This window comes from Octopus bimaculoides, chromosome 20 (genome assembly GCF_001194135.2).
Source record: "Octopus bimaculoides isolate UCB-OBI-ISO-001 chromosome 20, ASM119413v2, whole genome shotgun sequence".
NCBI lineage: Eukaryota > Metazoa > Mollusca > Cephalopoda > Octopoda > Octopodidae > Octopus > Octopus bimaculoides.
The window spans coordinates 15,089,191-15,093,966 of NC_069000.1; the positions used below are offsets into that span (position 1 = coordinate 15,089,191).

At 38.8% G+C, this 4,776-nt stretch overlaps 1 protein-coding gene across 1 annotated transcript in view; it reads right to left on the reverse strand.

The window, feature by feature from the left end:
* LOC106873314 (F-box/LRR-repeat protein 8) overlaps positions 1–4,415 on the reverse strand; it is a 10,058-nt gene extending 5,643 nt beyond the window's left edge. Inside the window, exon 1 of the mRNA XM_014920636.2 lies at positions 4,293–4,415. The gene's annotated coding sequence lies outside the window, so the exon portion shown is untranslated. The remainder of the gene's footprint in view (positions 1–4,292) is intronic.
* Between the last annotated feature and the right edge of the window lie 361 nt (positions 4,416–4,776).

Below are 4,776 nucleotides of genomic sequence, written 5' to 3' on the forward strand. Positions count from 1 at the left end.
CCCCCCCCCCATCGCTTGACAACCGATGCTGGTGTGTCTACGTCCCCGTAACTTAGTAGTTCGGCAAAAGAGACCGATAGAATAAGTACTAGGCTTACAAAGAATAAGTCCTGGGGTCAATTTGCTCGACTAAAGGCGGTGCTCCAGCATGGCCGCAGTCAAATGACTGAAACAAGTAAAAAAGTAGAGTAAAAGAGTATACCTGAAAACACACTCAGATGTATATTCTCAGGTACATAAATAATCATGTAGAGGTACACATGCCTGAAAACACACACACACACACACATGGGAATCAAGAAATATAAGTAATTCTTTTAGAAAATAAATGACAGCCAAATTTTTCAGGAAAATCCATCCCACGCTTCCACCTCTGTTATCTTAGCAAATAACTAGACCTCGTTGGTCTTTCTGCATTTTCTAAGACAGGTTTTTTTATGTGTGACTTACGTTCAGCCTGAAGCTCTATGTGCATTGTAATGGTTATATATAGAACAAGCTAGGGTGGAAACAGTTTTATGTAACAAAGCAGTTAGAGATAATACTTTGGAAGAAAGCTGTGTGGTTGTCTTTACAATGCATATCACAATGTGTGTGAAGGCGTGTATGTGTGAATGTACATGTGTGTGTATGAATTTGTGTGTGTGTGAGTGTACATGCATGTGTGTATATGAATTTGTGTGTGAATGTACATGTATGTGCGTGTGTACGTATATGAATTTATGTGTGAGTGAACTTGGATTTGTGTGTGTGTGAATGTGCTTGAATTTATGTGTGTGTGAATGTGTATGTGTGTATGAATTTATGTGAGTGTGTGAGTGTGTCTGTGCATGTGTGTGTGTGTGTGTGTGTGTGTGTGTGTATGCTTGAATTTATGTGGGCACGAATTTGTGTATGTGTGTGTGTATGTGTGCAAGAATTTAAGTGTGTGTGTGTGTGTGTGTGTGTGTGTGTGCATGAATTTATATGTATGCGCATGAATTTATGTACAAGTGTGTGTGTGTGTGTAAGTTGTTTAACCCCAGGTCAGCTCTGATTGGACAGACAGACAGACAGACAATGGTTTCAAATTTAGGTATTCAGTTACAAACAAGGTTAGCAATTTTTTTTTTTTTTGAGGGGGTGGTCACACTTAGTCACCATCATCAACCTTTGTACTTGACTAGCATTTTATTTAAGTGACTCTTGAAAAGAATGTGTGTGTGTGCATGTGCACATGTGTGTCTGCCTATATCTGTATGCTTTAATGCATAATGAGTTGTACCTGTAATTCAATGGTCCAGCCTTGTCACATTCTTTGTCATGCTGAATCTCCCTGAGAATTACATTGAAGGTTCATGTGTCTGTGGATTACTCAGTCACTTGTATGTTAATTTCATGAACAGGCTGTTCTGTTGATTGGATCAAATTGAACCCTTGTCATTGGAACCGACAGAGTACCAGATAATGTAAAACGTAGATGCTAGTATGTTGTGTATTGATTTCTGTTCTGTTATATCAGCATTAAACATTTTTTGTTGTTTTCTTCGTTTATAATAATTAATGCAATTAACGAAGTAATTAGCAAATGTCTCCATGAACAATGACTCATAAAGTCTGGCTTTAATCTGGAATTTACTCCCTCTCTATGTGTATGAATGATACACTCCACCTTCCCCCTTTCTGAAGAGGTGACAGGACAACCAGCTCATGGGACAAGTGTTCTTGTCTCTCACAGGTAGTGTTTTAATGTGCATTTCGCAGCAAAAGAAGATGTGTGGTTAAGACGTTTGACTCCTAACCACATGGTTTCAGGTTCAGTCCCCACAGCATAGCACTTTGGGTAAGTGTCTTCAGACAATTCTTCTGGCTCTTTATGTTCTGAGTTCAAATCCTGGCTAGCATTGCCTTTTGTCTTTTACAGGTTCAATAAAATAAAGCACCAGTCAAGTGCCAGGGTTAATATGATCAACTAATCTCACTCTCCCTAACATTGCTGGCCTTGTGCCAAAATTTAAAACATGGCTCAGAGCTTAGACCGTTGGGATCACAATCACAAGGTAGTGAGTTCAATTCCTGGACTGGGCTGTGTGTTGTGTTCTTGAGCAAGACACTTTATTTCACTGACAAGCAAATCTGCAGTATTGAGCAGAATATCTGCTAACGATTCTACCAGCTCGCTGTCTTCTCTTGCTCAATATCCTGTAGTGTGGTTTATGGTCTAGTCACCTGTATTGTAAATCAGGTGATTCATGAAAGAGTCATACCCAATGATTGGTGTAGCAGCACCATAGTCAACTGCTACAAAGGTAAAGGTGATGCCTTAGATAGAAATAATTACAGAGGTAGCAAATTGTTGGATCATGTGATGAAAGTTACGGAGAGAGTCATAGCCCAATTAATTAGGGAGAGAGTTAGTCTAGATGAGATGCAGTTTGGCTTTGTGCCTGGTCAAAGCACCACAGATGCTATATTTCTGGTAAGGCAACTGCAGAAGAAATACCTAGCCAAAGATAAACATCTGTACTTGGCTTTTGTTGACTTGGAGAAACCTTTTGTCAGAGTCCCCGGATCCCTTATCTGGTGATCAATGCGGAAACTAGGGATAGAGGAGTGGTTGGTGAGAGCTGTACAAGCCTTGTACAGGAACAGTACCAGTAAGGTGAGGGTGGGCAATGAGTACAGTGAAGATTTCTGGGTACAAGTAGGGGTTCACCAAGGATCGGTGCTCAGTTCCCCTTTGTTCATCAATCCTCCAGGCAATAACAGAGGAATTCAAGATAGGCTGTCCTTGGGAGTTCCTTTATGCTGATGACCTTGTTCTTATAGCTGAATCACTACCTGAGCTAGAGAAGAAGTTCCAGGTATGGAAACAAGGTCTAGAATCAAAGGGCCTTAGAGTTAACCTAGCAAAAACCAAAGTCATAGTAAGTAGGAAGGCAAACAAATCACAGATCCTCTCAGGTAAATGGCCCTGCTCAATCTGTAGAAAAGGTGTAGGTAGAAACTCCCTAAGATGCACCCAGTGTAAGCTTTGGACACACAAAAGATGCAACAACATCAAAGGAACATTAACAGGAAACTAACTTTTGTATGTGGAAGGTGTACAAGCATAATAAATGCTGAACATATGCAGAAAATAGACTCCATCAACTGCCAGAGGCGCAAGCTAGAGGTAGCAGATAGCTTCTGGTATCTAGGTGACCAGGTTAGTAGGGGAGGTGGATGTTCTGAGAGCATAGCCGTGACAATAAGATTACGTTGGGCAAAGTTCAGAGAGCTCCTACCTCTGCTGGCAGCAAAAAGCCTCTCTCAGAGGAAAAACCAAATTGTTTGATGCCTGTGTGTGAACAGCTATGTTGGATGACAGTGAAATATGGGCTATAACACCCACGGACATGCATAGGATTGAGAGAAATTAAGTCAGTATGCTTCACTGGGGAGGGGGGGGGGTGAATGGAAAATCCGTCGTCATTGCCCGAAGAAGTAGTGGTGTGGGGAATCATAGATTTTCAAATTTCTTTTTTTTTTTCTTATAAAAAGTCTTCTTCCCCATCATTTTGAAGTGCGTGATGAAAACAAAAATTTAAAAATCTCCGTCAAAACGGAGGATATCCAGCTTATGTGGGTAAGCTATTCCGAAACTGTCAATTTCTTAACGGTTCAAAATCCGTCCTATATATAAGTGTGTGTATGCGAACAAACCAGTCTGGTAATCAAAATCTTGTATTTTTTTTTTTGTTCAGTTTGGTGCTTGAGTAAAATAACAACAGTTTCGAACAGACACACTCACTCAATTACACACACACACACACAAACATACGTACACACTCTACATCATCAGCGTACACACACACGCACTCACACTCTAAACCATGTCGGTTCTCTTCGTATGTCTGTATATGTATACAGACTATCGTAATTCATGAGTAAAAAGCAAGCAACAGAACCGGCAAGAAGTATATCACGGATATAAGTAATTTGAGATTAAAAACTCTTAATTTACTGTAGAAGAGTCAGGCTTGTCAACGACAGACGAAATAATTTCTCATAACAACTACACACACACACATTATAGTATACTTTTAAACCTTAGTTTTATTAGTTGTAGTTTTTTTACCTTTTAAAGTAACGAGGGAAAAGAAGATGGAGTTGATAAGTGAATCGTATTTTAAAATCGAGGATATTTTGTTTCAAGCGAATAATAATTCGTATTTACTGTAGAAACGAAGAATAGAAATTGTTATACGTATAAATAGATATAAATTCGAGTATATATTTCAAACGTATTTTGCCTCAAAATTGTTATTTACCTGGGAATCTACGCTGCAGAAGTCTTGAAGTTGTTTACTGTTCATCGCAGAAAACCCACAAAAGACATAAATGAAAAAACTAAAACAAATATGAGAGTAATAAAATGCAGGGGAGGTTACTCTGACCAAGGTCGACAACTTGTATATTATACTCTAAAATTTAGTTCCGTTTGTTTTTTACTATTTTCTTTTCTTTTACTCTTTTACTTGTTTCAGTCATTTGACTGTGGCCATGCTGGAGCACCGCCTTTAGTCGAGCAAATAGACCCCAAGACTTATTCCTTGTAAGCCTAGTACTTATTCTATCGGTCTCTTTTGCCGAACCGCTAGATTACAGGGGCGTAAACACACCAGCATCGGTTAAAACGCAAATTTAATATAAAAATATATTTTCTGAAATTGCAAATGATTTAAAGTATAAAAAATATAATTTTCAACAGAGAGAATTTATCAAAATAGATAACAAATGAAGTTTGAAGTTAAG